This window comes from Phalangium opilio, unplaced genomic scaffold, assembly GCF_054372755.1.
Source record: "Phalangium opilio isolate 3A_F unplaced genomic scaffold, DU_Popi_V2 ptg000201l_1, whole genome shotgun sequence".
NCBI lineage: Eukaryota > Metazoa > Arthropoda > Arachnida > Opiliones > Phalangiidae > Phalangium > Phalangium opilio.
In genome coordinates this window covers 414716-429515 of record NW_028324214.1, presented here as the reverse complement: position 1 = coordinate 429515, position 14800 = coordinate 414716, and the positions used below count along the sequence as shown (strand labels likewise).

Here is a 14800-nt window from a genome sequence, read left to right as displayed (position 1 = left end):
GAGCATTCGACTGCAGATCGAGAGCTCTTTGGTTCAAACCCGAGTTCCTTCTGTAACAGCACGGGTCATTGCCGATATTTTACGTAAATTGACATTACGGTTATGAACAAGGGGGAATAGCTCAGTGGTAGAGCATTCGACTGCAGATCGAGAGGTCCTTGGTTCAAGCCCGAGTTCCCCCTGTAACTGCACGGATCCTTGCCTTTATTTTATTTAATTAGACATGACGGATATGAACAAGGGGGAATAGCTCAGTGGAGGAGCATTCCACTGCAGATCGAGAGGTACTTGGTCCAAACCCGAAATCCCCCTGTTACAGCACGGATCATTGCCTTTATTTTAGTTAATTAGACATTACGGTTATGAACAAGGAGGAATAGCTCAGTGGTAGAGCATTCGACTGCAGATCGAGAGGTCCTTGGTTCAAACTGAGTTCCCTTGTAACAGCACTAATCATTTCGTTTATTTTAGTTAATTAGTCATAATGGACAAGAGGGAATACCTCAGTGGTAGAGCATTCGACTGCAGATCGAGAGGTACTCGGTTCAAACCCGAGTTCCCCCTGTTACAGCACGGATCATTGCCTTTATTTTAGTTAATTAGACATTACGGTTATGAACAAGGAGGAATAGCTCAGTGGTAGAGCATTCGACTGCAGATCGAGAGATCTGTGGTTCAAACCCGAGTTCCCCCTGTAACAGCACTGATCATTGCCTTTATTTTATTTAATTAGAGATTACGGTTATGAACAAGGGGGAATAGCTCAGTGGAGGAGCATTCCACTGCAGATCGAGAGGTCCTTGGTTCAAACCGAGTTCCCTTGTAATAGCACTAATCATTTCGTTTATTTTAGTTAATTAGTCATAATGGACAAGAGGGAATACCTCAGTGGTAGAGCATTCGACTGCAGATCGAGAGGTCCTTCGTTCAAACCCGAGTTCCCCCTGTAACAGCACGGATCATTGCGTTTATTTTAGTTAGTTAGACATTACGGATATGAACAAGGGGGAAGAGCTCAGTGGAGGAGCATTCCACTGCAGATCGAGAGGTACTTGGTTCAAACCAGAGTTCCCCCTGTAAAAGCACGGATCATTGCCTTGATTTTAGTTAATTAGACATTACGGTTATGGACAAGGAGGAATAACTCAGTGGTAGAGCATTCGACTGCAGATCGAGAGCTCTTTGGTTCAAACCCGAGTTCCTTCTGTAACAGCACGGGTCATTGCCTTTATTTTACGTAATTAGACATTACGATTATGAACCAGGGGGAATAGCTCAGTGGTAGAGCATTCGACTGCAGATCGAGAGGTCCTTGGTTCAAGCCCGAGTTCCCCCTGTAAAAGCACGGATCATTGCCTTTATTTTAGTTAATTAGACATTACGGTTAGGAACAAGGAGGAATTGCTCAGTGGTAGAGCATTCGACTGCAGATCGAGAGGTACTTGATTCAAACCCGAGTTCCCCCTGTAACAGCACGGGTCATTGCCTTTATTTTAGTTAATTAGACAATACGGTTATGAACAAGGAGGAATAGCTCAGTGGTAGAGCATTCGACTGCAGATCGAGAGCTCTTTGGTTCAAACCCGAGTTCCCCCTGTAACTGCACGGATCATTGCGTTTATTTTAGTTAATTAGATATTACGATAATGAACAAGGGGGAAAAGCTCAGTGGAAGAGCATTCGACTGGAGATCAAGAGGTCCTTGGTTCAAACCAGAGTTCCCTTTGTAACAGCACGGATCGTGGCCATTATTTTAGTTATTTAGACATTACAGTCATGAACAAGGGAAATAGCTCAGTGGTAGAGCATTCGTCTGCAGATCGAGAGGTCCTTGGTTCAAACCCGAGTTCCCCCTGTAACTGCACGGATCCTTGCCTTTATTTTATTTAATTAGACATGACGGATATGAACAAGGGGGAATAGCTCAGTGGAGGAGCATTCCACTGCAGATCGAGAGGTACTTGGTCCAAACCCGAGTTCCCCCTGTAAAAGCACTGATCATTTCGTTTATTTTAGTTAATTAGTCATAATGGACAAGAGGGAATACCTCAGTGGTAGAGCATTCGACTGAAGATCGAGAGGTCCTCGGTTCAAACCCGAGTTCCCCCTGTTACAGCACGGATCATTGCCTTTATTTTAGTTAATTAGACATTACGGTTATGAACAAGGAGGAATAGCTCAGTGGTAGAGCATTCGACTGCAGATCGAGAGATCTGTGGTTCAAACCCGAGTTCCCCCTGTAACAGCACTGATCATTGCCTTTATTTTATTTAATTAGAGATTACGGTTATGAGCAAGGGGGAATAGCTCAGTGGAGGAGCATTCCACTGCAGATCGAGAGGTCCTTGGTTCAAACTGAGTTCCCTTGTAACAGCACTAATCATTTCGTTTATTTTAGTTAATTAGACATTACGGTTATGAACAAGGAGGAATTGCTCAGTGGTAGAGCATTCGACTGCAGATCGAGAGGTACTTGATTCAAACCCGTGTTCCCCCTGTATTTAATTAGAGATTACGGTTATGAACAAGGGGAATAGCTCAGTGGAGGAGCATTCCACTGCAGATCGAGAGGTCCTTGGTTCAAACTGAGTTCCCTTGTAACAGCACTAATCATTTCGTTTATTTTAGTTAATTAGTCAAAATGGACAAGAGGGTATACCTCAGTGGTAGAGCATTCGACTGCAGATCGAGAGGTCCTTGGTTCAAACCCGAGTTCCCCCTGTAACAGCACGGATCATTGCGTTTATTTTAGTTAATTAGATATTACGATAATGAACAAGGGGGAATAGCTCAGTGGTAGAGCATTCGACTGCAGATCGAGAGGTCCTTGGTTCAAACCGAAGTTCCCCCTGTAATAGCATGGATCGTTGCGTTTATTTTAGTTAATTAGATATTACGGTTATGATCAAGGGGGAATAGCTAAGTGGTAGAGCATTCGACTGCAGATCGAGAGGTCCTTGATTCAAATCCGAGTTGCCCCTGTAAAAGCACGGATCATTGCCTTTATTTTAGTTAATTAGACAATACGGTTATGAACAAGGAGGAATAGCTCAGTGGTAGAGCATTCGACTGCAGATCGAGAGTTCTTTGGTTCAAACCCGATTTCCCCTTGTAACAGCACGGATCGTGGCCATTATTTTAGTTAATTAGACATTACAGTCATGAACAAGGGGAATAGCTCAGTGGTAGAGCATTCGTCTGCAGATCGAGAAGTGCTTGCTTCAAACCCGAGTTCCCCCTGTAACTGCACGGATCCTTGCCTTTATTTTATTTAATTAGACATTACGGATATGAACAAAGGGGAATAGCTCAGTGGAGGAGCATTCCACTGCAGATCGAGAGGTACTTGGTCCAAACCCGAGTTCCCCCTGTAACAGCACTGATCATTTCGTTTATTTTAGTTAATTAGTCATAATGGACAAGAGGGAATACCTCAGTGGTAGAGCATTCGATTGCAGATCGAGAGGCCCTTGGTTCAAACCCGAGTTCCCCCTGTTACAGCACGGATCATTGCCTTTATTTTATTTAATTAGACATTACAGTTATGAACAAGGGGAATAGCTCAGTGGTAGAGCATTCGACTGCAGATCGAGAGGTCCTTGGTTCAAACCCGAGTTCCCCCTGTTACAGCACGGATCATTGCCTTTATTTTAGTTAATTAGACATTACGGTTATGAACTAGGAGGAATAGCTCAGTGGTAGAGCATTCCACTGCAGATCGAGAGATCTGTGGTTCAAACCCGAGTTCCCCCTGTAACAGCACTGATCATTGCCTTTATTTTATTTAATTAGAGATTACGGTTATGAACAAGGGGAATAGCTCAGTGGAGGAGCATTCCACTGCAGATCGAGAGGTGCTTGGTCCAAACCCGAGTTCCCCCTGTAACAGCACTGATCATTTCGTTTATTTTAGTTAATTAGTCATAATGGACAAGAGGGAATACCTCAGTGGTAGAGCATTCGATTGCAGATCGAGAGGTCCTTGGTTCAAACCCGAGTTCCCCCTGTTACAGCACGGATCATTGCCTTCATTTTATTTAATTAGACATTACGGTTATGAACAAGGGGAATAGCTCAGTGGTAGAGCATTCGACTGCAGATCGAGAGGTACTTGGTCCAAACCCGATTTCCCCCTGTAACAGCACGGAGCATTGCCTTTATTTTACATAATTAGACGTTACGGTTATGAACAAGGGGGAATAGCTCAGTGGTAGAGCATTCGACTGCAGATCGAGAGGTCCTTGGTTCAAGCCCGAGTTCCCCATGTAAAAGCACGGATCATTGCCTTGATTTTAGTTAATTAGACATTACGGTTATGGACAAGGAGGAATAGCTCAGTGGTAGAGCATTCGACTGCAGATCGAGAGCTCTTTGGTTCAAACCCGAGTTCCTTCTGTAACAGCACGGGTCATTGCCATTATTTTACGTAATTAGACATTACGGTTATGAACAAGGAGGAATAGCACAGTGGTAGAGCATTCGACTGCAGATCGAGAGCTCTTTGGTTCAAACCCGAGTTCCCCCTGTAACAGCACGGATCATTGCGTTTATTTTAGTTAATTAGATATTACGATAATGAATAAGGGGGAAAAGCTCAGTGGAGGAGCATTCCACTGCAGATCGAGAGGTCCTTGGTTCAAACTGAGTTCCCTTGTAACAGCACTAATCATTTCGTTTATTTTAGTTAATTAGTCATAATGGACAAGAGGGAATACCTCAGTGGTAGAGCATTCGACTGCAGATCGAGAGGTCCTTCGTTCAAACCCGAGTTCCCCCTGTAACAGCACGGATCATTGCCTTTATTTTATTTAATTAGAGATTACGGTTATGAACAAGGGGGAATAGCTCAGTGGAGGAGCATTCCCCTGCAGATCGAGAGGTCCTTGGTTCAAACTGAGTTCCCTTGTAACAGCACTAATCATTTCGTTTATTTTAGTTAATTAGTCATAATGGACAAGAGGGAATACCTCAGTGGTAGAGCATTCGACTGCAGATCGAGAGGTCCTTCGTTCAAACCCGAGTTCATACTGTAACAGCTCGGAGCATTGCCTTTATTTTACATAATTAGACATTACGGTTATGAACAAGGGGGAATAGCGCAGTGGTAGAGCATTCGACTGCAGATCGAGAGCTCTTTGGTTCAAACCCGAGTTCCCCCTGTAACAGCACGGATCATTGCGTTTATTTTAGTTAGTTAGACATTACGGATATGAACAAGGGGGAAGAGCTCAGTGGAGGAGCATTCCACTGCAGATCGAGAGGTACTTGGTTCAAACCAGAGTTCCCCCTGTAAAAGCACGGATCATTGCCTTGATTTTAGTTAATTAGACATTACGGTTATGGACAAGGAGGAATAACTCAGTGGTAGAGCATTCGACTGCAGATCGAGAGCTCTTTGGTTCAAACCCGAGTTCCTTCTGTAACAGCACGGGTAATTGCCTTTATTTTACGTAATTAGACATTACGATTATGAACAAGGGGGAATAGCTCAGTGGTAGAGCATTCGACTGCAGATCGAGAGGTCCTTGGTTCAAGCCCGAGTTCCCCCTGTAAAAGCACGGATCATTGCCTTTATTTTAGTTAATTAGACATTACGGTTATGAACAAGGAGGAATTGCTCAGTGGTAGAGCATTCGACTGCAGATCGAGAGGTACTTGATTCAAACCCGAGTTCCCCCTGTAACAGCACGGGTCATTGCCTTTATTTTAGTTAATTAGACAATACGGTTATGAACAAGGAGGAATAGCTCAGTGGTAGAGCATTCGACTGCAGATCGAGAGCTCTTTGGTTCAAACCCGAGTTCCCCCTGTAACTGCACGGATCATTGGTTTATTTTAGTTAATTAGATATTACGATAATGAACAAGGGGGAAAAGCTCAGTGGAAGAGCATTCGACTGGAGATCAAGAGGTCCTTGGTTCAAACCAGAGTTCCCTTTGTAACAGCACGGATCGTGGCCATTATTTTAGTTAATTAGACATTACAGTCATGAACAAGGGAAATAGCTCAGTGGTAGAGCATTCGTCTGCAGATCGAGAGGTCCTTGGTTCAAACCCGAGTTCCCCCTGTAACTGCACGGATCCTTGCCTTTATTTTATTTAATTAGACATGACGGATATGAACAAGGGGGAATAGCTCAGTGGAGGAGCATTCCACTGCAGATCGAGAGGTACTTGGTCCAAACCCGAGTTCCCCCTGTAAAAGCACTGATCATTTCGTTTATTTTAGTTAATTAGTCATAATGGACAAGAGGGAATACCTCAGTGGTAGAGCATTCGACTGAAGATCGAGAGGTCCTCGGTTCAAACCCGAGTTCCCCCTGTTACAGCACGGATCATTGCCTTTATTTTAGTTAATTAGACATTACGGTTATGAACAAGGGGGAATAGCTCAGTGGTAGAGCATTCGACTGCAGATCGAGAGATCTGTGGTTCAAACCCGAGTTCCCCCTGTAACAGCACTGATCATTGCCTTTATTTTATTTAATTAGAGATTACGGTTATGAGCAAGGGGGAATAGCTCAGTGGAGGAGCATTCCACTGCAGATCGAGAGGTCCTTGGTTCAAACTGAGTTCCCTTGTAACAGCACTAATCATTTCGTTTATTTTAGTTAATTAGACATTACGGTTATGAACAAGGAGGAATTGCTCAGTGGTAGAGCATTCGACTGCAGATCGAGAGGTACTTGATTCAAACCCGTGTTCCCCCTGTATTTAATTAGAGATTACGGTTATGAACAAGGGGAATAGCTCAGTGGAGGAGCATTCCACTGCAGATCGAGAGGTCCTTGGTTCAAACTGAGTTCCCTTGTAACAGCACTAATCATTTCGTTTATTTTAGTTAATTAGTCAAAATGGACAAGAGGGTATACCTCAGTGGTAGAGCATTCGACTGCAGATCGAGAGGTCCTTGGTTCAAACCCGAGTTCCCCCTGTAACAGCACGGATCATTGCGTTTATTTTAGTTAATTAGATATTACGATAATGAACAAGGGGGAATAGCTCAGTGGTAGAGCATTCGACTGCAGATCGAGAGGTCCTTGGTTCAAACCGAAGTTCCCCCTGTAATAGCATGGATCGTTGCGTTTATTTTAGTTAATTAGATATTACGGTTATGATCAAGGGGGAATAGCTAAGTGGTAGAGCATTCGACTGCAGATCGAGAGGTCCTTGATTCAAATCCGAGTTGCCCCTGTAAAAGCACGGATCATTGCCTTTATTTTAGTTAATTAGACAATACGGTTATGAACAAGGAGGAATAGCTCAGTGGTAGAGCATTCGACTGCAGATCGAGAGTTCTTTGGTTCAAACCCGAGTTCCCCTTGTAACAGCACGGATCGTGGCCATTATTTTAGTTAATTAGACATTACAGTCATGAACAAGGGGAATAGCTCAGTGGTAGAGCATTCGTCTGCAGATCGAGAAGTGCTTGCTTCAAACCCGAGTTCCCCCTGTAACTGCACGGATCCTTGCCTTTATTTTATTTAATTAGACATTACGGATATGAACAAAGGGGAATAGCTCAGTGGAGGAGCATTCCACTGCAGATCGAGAGGTACTTGGTCCAAACCCGAGTTCCCCCTGTAACAGCACTGATCATTTCGTTTATTTTAGTTAATTAGTCATAATGGACAAGAGGGAATACCTCAGTGGTAGAGCATTCGATTGCAGATCGAGAGGCCCTTGGTTCAAACCCGAGTTCCCCCTGTTACAGCACGGATCATTGCCTTTATTTTATTTAATTAGACATTACAGTTATGAACAAGGGGAATAGCTCAGTGGTAGAGCATTCGACTGCAGATCGAGAGGTCCTTGGTTCAAACCCGAGTTCCCCCTGTTACAGCACGGATCATTGCCTTTATTTTAGTTAATTAGACATTACGGTTATGAACTAGGAGGAATAGCTCAGTGGTAGAGCATTCCACTGCAGATCGAGAGATCTGTGGTTCAAACCCGAGTTCCCCCTGTAACAGCACTGATCATTGCCTTTATTTTATTTAATTAGAGATTACGGTTATGAACAAGGGGAATAGCTCAGTGGAGGAGCATTCCACTGCAGATCGAGAGGTGCTTGGTCCAAACCCGAGTTCCCCCTGTAACAGCACTGATCATTTCGTTTATTTTAGTTAATTAGTCATAATGGACAAGAGGGAATACCTCAGTGGTAGAGCATTCGATTGCAGATCGAGAGGTCCTTGGTTCAAACCCGAGTTCCCCCTGTTACAGCACGGATCATTGCCTTCATTTTATTTAATTAGACATTACGGTTATGAACAAGGGGAATAGCTCAGTGGTAGAGCATTCGACTGCAGATCGAGAGGTACTTGGTCCAAACCCGATTTCCCCCTGTAACAGCACGGAGCATTGCCTTTATTTTACATAATTAGACGTTACGGTTATGAACAAGGGGGAATAGCTCAGTGGTAGAGCATTCGACTGCAGATCGAGAGGTCCTTGGTTCAAGCCCGAGTTCCCCATGTAAAAGCACGGATCATTGCCTTGATTTTAGTTAATTAGACATTACGGTTATGGACAAGGAGGAATAGCTCAGTGGTAGAGCATTCGACTGCAGATCGAGAGCTCTTTGGTTCAAACCCGAGTTCCTTCTGTAACAGCACGGGTCATTGCCATTATTTTACGTAATTAGACATTACGGTTATGAACAAGGGGGAATAGCTAAGTGGTAGAGCATTCGACTGCAGATCGAGAGGTCCTTGATTCAAATCCGAGTTGCCCCTGTAAAAGCACGGATCATTGCCTTTATTTTAGTTAATTAGACAATACGGTTATGAACAAGGAGGAATAGCTCAGTGGTAGAGCATTCGACTGCAGATCGAGAGTTCTTTGGTTCAAACCCGAGTTCCCCTTGTAACAGCACGGATCGTGGCCATTATTTTAGTTAATTAGACATTACAGTCATGAACAAGGGGAATAGCTCAGTGGTAGAGCATTCGTCTGCAGATCGAGAAGTGCTTGCTTCAAACCCGAGTTCCCCCTGTAACTGCACGGATCCTTGCCTTTATTTTATTTAATTAGACATTACGGATATGAACAAAGGGGAATAGCTCAGTGGAGGAGCATTCCACTGCAGATCGAGAGGTACTTGGTCCAAACCCGAGTTCCCCCTGTAACAGCACTGATCATTTCGTTTATTTTAGTTAATTAGTCATAATGGACAAGAGGGAATACCTCAGTGGTAGAGCATTCGATTGCAGATCGAGAGGCCCTTGGTTCAAACCCGAGTTCCCCCTGTTACAGCACGGATCATTGCCTTTATTTTATTTAATTAGACATTACAGTTATGAACAAGGGGAATAGCTCAGTGGTAGAGCATTCGACTGCAGATCGAGAGGTCCTTGGTTCAAACCCGAGTTCCCCCTGTTACAGCACGGATCATTGCCTTTATTTTAGTTAATTAGACATTACGGTTATGAACTAGGAGGAATAGCTCAGTGGTAGAGCATTCCACTGCAGATCGAGAGATCTGTGGTTCAAACCCGAGTTCCCCCTGTAACAGCACTGATCATTGCCTTTATTTTATTTAATTAGAGATTACGGTTATGAACAAGGGGAATAGCTCAGTGGAGGAGCATTCCACTGCAGATCGAGAGGTGCTTGGTCCAAACCCGAGTTCCCCCTGTAACAGCACTGATCATTTCGTTTATTTTAGTTAATTAGTCATAATGGACAAGAGGGAATACCTCAGTGGTAGAGCATTCGATTGCAGATCGAGAGGTCCTTGGTTCAAACCCGAGTTCCCCCTGTTACAGCACGGATCATTGCCTTCATTTTATTTAATTAGACATTACGGTTATGAACAAGGGGAATAGCTCAGTGGTAGAGCATTCGACTGCAGATCGAGAGGTACTTGGTCCAAACCCGATTTCCCCCTGTAACAGCACGGAGCATTGCCTTTATTTTACATAATTAGACGTTACGGTTATGAACAAGGGGGAATAGCTCAGTGGTAGAGCATTCGACTGCAGATCGAGAGGTCCTTGGTTCAAGCCCGAGTTCCCCATGTAAAAGCACGGATCATTGCCTTGATTTTAGTTAATTAGACATTACGGTTATGGACAAGGAGGAATAGCTCAGTGGTAGAGCATTCGACTGCAGATCGAGAGCTCTTTGGTTCAAACCCGAGTTCCTTCTGTAACAGCACGGGTCATTGCCATTATTTTACGTAATTAGACATTACGGTTATGAACAAGGGGGAATAGCTAAGTGGTAGAGCATTCGACTGCAGATCGAGAGGTCCTTGATTCAAATCCGAGTTCCCCCTGTAAAAGCTCGGATCACTGCCTTTATTTTAGTTAATTAGACAATACGGTTATGAACAAGGAGGAATAGCACAGTGGTAGAGCATTCGACTGCAGATCGAGAGCTCTTTGGTTCAAACCCGAGTTCCCCCTGTAACAGCACGGATCATTGCGTTTATTTTAGTTAATTAGTCATAATGGACAAGAGGGAATACCTCAGTGGTAGAGCATTCGACTGCAGATCGAGAGGTCCTTCGTTCAAACCCGAGTTCCCCCTGTAACAGCACGGATCATTGCCTTTATTTTATTTAATTAGAGATTACGGTTATGAACAAGGGGGAATAGCTCAGTGGAGGAGCATTCCCCTGCAGATCGAGAGGTCCTTGGTTCAAACTGAGTTCCCTTGTAACAGCACTAATCATTTCGTTTATTTTAGTTAATTAGTCATAATGGACAAGAGGGAATACCTCAGTGGTAGAGCATTCGACTGCAGATCGAGAGGTCCTTCGTTCAAACCCGAGTTCATACTGTAACAGCTCGGAGCATTGCCTTTATTTTACATAATTAGACATTACGGTTATGAACAAGGGGGAATAGCGCAGTGGTAGAGCATTCGACTGCAGATCGAGAGCTCTTTGGTTCAAACCCGAGTTCCCCCTGTAACAGCACGGATCATTGCGTTTATTTTAGTTAGTTAGACATTACGGATATGAACAAGGGGGAAGAGCTCAGTGGAGGAGCATTCCACTGCAGATCGAGAGGTACTTGGTTCAAACCAGAGTTCCCCCTGTAAAAGCACGGATCATTGCCTTGATTTTAGTTAATTAGACATTACGGTTATGGACAAGGAGGAATAACTCAGTGGTAGAGCATTCGACTGCAGATCGAGAGCTCTTTGGTTCAAACCCGAGTTCCTTCTGTAACAGCACGGGTAATTGCCTTTATTTTACGTAATTAGACATTACGATTATGAACAAGGGGGAATAGCTCAGTGGTAGAGCATTCGACTGCAGATCGAGAGGTCCTTGGTTCAAGCCCGAGTTCCCCCTGTAAAAGCACGGATCATTGCCTTTATTTTAGTTAATTAGACATTACGGTTATGAACAAGGAGGAATTGCTCAGTGGTAGAGCATTCGACTGCAGATCGAGAGGTACTTGATTCAAACCCGAGTTCCCCCTGTAACAGCACGGGTCATTGCCTTTATTTTAGTTAATTAGACAATACGGTTATGAACAAGGAGGAATAGCTCAGTGGTAGAGCATTCGACTGCAGATCGAGAGCTCTTTGGTTCAAACCCGAGTTCCCCCTGTAACTGCACGGATCATTGGTTTATTTTAGTTAATTAGATATTACGATAATGAACAAGGGGGAAAAGCTTAGTGGAAGAGCATTCGACTGGAGATCAAGAGGTCCTTGGTTCAAACCAGAGTTCCCTTTGTAACAGCACGGATCGTGGCCATTATTTTAGTTAATTAGACATTACAGTCATGAACAAGGGAAATAGCTCAGTGGTAGAGCATTCGTCTGCAGATCGAGAGGTCCTTGGTTCAAACCCGAGTTCCCCCTGTAACTGCACGGATCCTTGCCTTTATTTTATTTAATTAGACATGACGGATATGAACAAGGGGGAATAGCTCAGTGGAGGAGCATTCCACTGCAGATCGAGAGGTACTTGGTCCAAACCCGAGTTCCCCCTGTAAAAGCACTGATCATTTCGTTTATTTTAGTTAATTAGTCATAATGGACAAGAGGGAATACCTCAGTGGTAGAGCATTCGACTGAAGATCGAGAGGTCCTCGGTTCAAACCCGAGTTCCCCCTGTTACAGCACGGATCATTGCCTTTATTTTAGTTAATTAGACATTACGGTTATGAACAAGGAGGAATAGCTCAGTGGTAGAGCATTCCACTGCAGATCGAGAGATCTGTGGTTCAAACCCGAGTTCCCCCTGTAACAGCACTGATCATTGCCTTTATTTTATTTAATTAGAGATTACGGTTATGAGCAAGGGGGAATAGCTCAGTGGAGGAGCATTCCACTGCAGATCGAGAGGTCCTTGGTTCAAACTGAGTTCCCTTGTAACAGCACTAATCATTTCGTTTATTTTAGTTAATTAGACATTACGGTTATGAACAAGGAGGAATTGCTCAGTGGTAGAGCATTCGACTGCAGATCGAGAGGTACTTGATTCAAACCCGAGTTCCCCCTGTAACAGCACGGGTCATTGCCTTTATTTTATTTAATTAGAGATTACGGTTATGAACAAGGGGAATAGCTCAGTGGAGGAGCATTCCACTGCAGATCGAGAGGTCCTTGGTTCAAACTGAGTTCCCTTGTAACAGCACTAATCATTTCGTTTATTTTAGTTAATTAGTCAAAATGGACAAGAGGGTATACCTCAGTGGTAGAGCATTCGACTGCAGATCGAGAGGTCCTTGGTTCAAACCCGAGTTCCCCCTGTAACAGCACGGATCATTGCGTTTATTTTAGTTAATTAGATATTACGATAATGAACAAGGGGGAATAGCTCAGTGGTAGAGCATTCGACTGCAGATCGAGAGGTCCTTGGTTCAAACCGAAGTTCCCCCTGTAATAGCATGGATCGTTGCGTTTATTTTAGTTAATTAGATATTACGGTTATGATCAAGGGGGAATAGCTAAGTGGTAGAGCATTCGACTGCAGATCGAGAGGTCCTTGATTCAAATCCGAGTTGCCCCTGTAAAAGCACGGATCATTGCCTTTATTTTAGTTAATTAGACAATACGGTTATGAACAAGGAGGAATAGCTCAGTGGTAGAGCATTCGACTGCAGATCGAGAGTTCTTTGGTTCAAACCCGAGTTCCCCTGTAACAGCACGGATCATTGCGTTTATTTTAGTTAATTAGATATTACGATAATGAATAAGGGGGAAAAGCTCAGTGGAAGAGCATTCGACTGCAGATCGAGAAGTCCTTGGTTCAAACCAGAGTTCCCCTTGTAACAGCACGGGTCATTGCCTTTATTTTACGTAATTAGACATTACGGTTACAAACAAGGGGGAATAGCTAAGTGGTAGAGCATTCGACTGCAGATCGAGAGGTCCTTGGTTCAAACCAGAGTTCCCCTTGTAACAGCACGGATCGTGGCCATTATTTTAGTTAATTAGACATTACAGTCATGAACAAGGGGAATAGCTCAGTGGTAGAGCATTCGTCTGCAGATCGAGAAGTGCTTGCTTCAAACCCGAGTTCCCCCTGTAACTGCACGGATCCTTGCCTTTATTTTATTTAATTAGACATTACGGATATGAACAAAGGGGAATAGCTCAGTGGAGGAGCATTCCACTGCAGATCGAGAGGTACTTGGTCCAAACCCGAGTTCCCCCTGTAACAGCACTGATCATTTCGTTTATTTTAGTTAATTAGTCATAATGGACAAGAGGGAATACCTCAGTGGTAGAGCATTCGATTGCAGATCGAGAGGCCCTTGGTTCAAACCCGAGTTCCCCCTGTTACAGCACGGATCATTGCCTTTATTTTATTTAATTAGACATTACAGTTATGAACAAGGGGAATAGCTCAGTGGTAGAGCATTCGACTGCAGATCGAGAGGTCCTTGGTTCAAACCCGAGTTCCCCCTGTAACAGCACTGATCATTGCCTTTATTTTATTTAATTAGAGATTACGGTTATGAACAAGGGGAATAGCTCAGTGGAGGAGCATTCCACTGCAGATCGAGAGGTACTTGGTCCAAACCCGAGTTCCCCCTGTAACAGCACTGATCATTTCGTTTATTTTAGTTAATTAGTCATAATGGACAAGAGGGAATACCTCAGTGGTAGAGCATTCGATTGCAGATCGAGAGGTCCTTGGTTCAAACCCGAGTTCCCCCTGTTACAGCACGGATCATTGCCTTCATTTTATTTAATTAGACATTACGGTTATGAACAAGGGGAATAGCTCAGTGGTAGAGCATTCGACTGCAGATCGAGAGGTACTTGGTCCAAACCCGATTTCCCCCTGTAACAGCACGGAGCATTGCCTTTATTTTACATAATTAGACGTTACGGTTATGAACAAGGGGGAATAGCTCAGTGGTAGAGCATTCGACTGCAGATCGAGAGGTCCTTGGTTCAAGCCCGAGTTCCCCCTGTAAAAGCACGGATCATTGCCTTGATTTTAGTTAATTAGACATTACGGTTATGGACAAGGAGGAATAGCTCAGTGGTAGAGCATTCGACTGCAGATCGAGAGCTCTTTGGTTCAAACCCGAGTTCCTTCTGTAACAGCACGGGTCATTGCCATTATTTTACGTAATTAGACATTACGGTTATGAACAAGGGGGAATAGCTAAGTGGTAGAGCATTCGACTGCAGATCGAGAGGTCCTTGATTCAAATCCGAGTTCCCCCTGTAAAAGCTCGGATCACTGCCTTTATTTTAGTTAATTAGACAATACGGTTATGAAGAAGGAGGAATAGCACAGTGGTAGAGCATTCGACTGCAGATCGAGAGCTCTTTGGTTCAAACCCGAGTTCCCCCTGTAACAGCACGGATCATTG

The 14800-nt window shown here is 43.8% G+C and overlaps 9 non-coding genes across 9 annotated transcripts; all 9 read left to right on the top strand.

Annotated features, from left to right (window-relative positions):
• The first annotated feature begins 110 nt into the window (after positions 1 to 110).
• On the top strand, positions 111 to 182 carry TRNAC-GCA (transfer RNA cysteine (anticodon GCA)). The gene has a single exon. It is a non-coding gene; the product is annotated as a tRNA-Cys (tRNA).
• Positions 183 to 1264: 1082 nt separating this feature from the next.
• Positions 1265 to 1336, top strand: TRNAC-GCA (transfer RNA cysteine (anticodon GCA)). The gene has a single exon. It is a non-coding gene; the product is annotated as a tRNA-Cys (tRNA).
• Positions 1337 to 3551: 2215 nt separating this feature from the next.
• On the top strand, positions 3552 to 3623 carry TRNAC-GCA (transfer RNA cysteine (anticodon GCA)). Its single transcript has one exon. It is a non-coding gene; the product is annotated as a tRNA-Cys (tRNA).
• Positions 3624 to 5477: 1854 nt separating this feature from the next.
• TRNAC-GCA (transfer RNA cysteine (anticodon GCA)) lies at positions 5478 to 5549 on the top strand. The gene has a single exon. It is a non-coding gene; the product is annotated as a tRNA-Cys (tRNA).
• Positions 5550 to 7763: 2214 nt separating this feature from the next.
• On the top strand, positions 7764 to 7835 carry TRNAC-GCA (transfer RNA cysteine (anticodon GCA)). Its single transcript has one exon. It is a non-coding gene; the product is annotated as a tRNA-Cys (tRNA).
• Positions 7836 to 9307: 1472 nt separating this feature from the next.
• Positions 9308 to 9379, top strand: TRNAC-GCA (transfer RNA cysteine (anticodon GCA)). Its single transcript has one exon. It is a non-coding gene; the product is annotated as a tRNA-Cys (tRNA).
• Positions 9380 to 11235: 1856 nt separating this feature from the next.
• TRNAC-GCA (transfer RNA cysteine (anticodon GCA)) lies at positions 11236 to 11307 on the top strand. The gene has a single exon. It is a non-coding gene; the product is annotated as a tRNA-Cys (tRNA).
• Positions 11308 to 13807: 2500 nt separating this feature from the next.
• TRNAC-GCA (transfer RNA cysteine (anticodon GCA)) lies at positions 13808 to 13879 on the top strand. The gene has a single exon. It is a non-coding gene; the product is annotated as a tRNA-Cys (tRNA).
• Positions 13880 to 14319: 440 nt separating this feature from the next.
• On the top strand, positions 14320 to 14391 carry TRNAC-GCA (transfer RNA cysteine (anticodon GCA)). Its single transcript has one exon. It is a non-coding gene; the product is annotated as a tRNA-Cys (tRNA).
• The last annotated feature ends 409 nt before the right edge of the window (positions 14392 to 14800 follow it).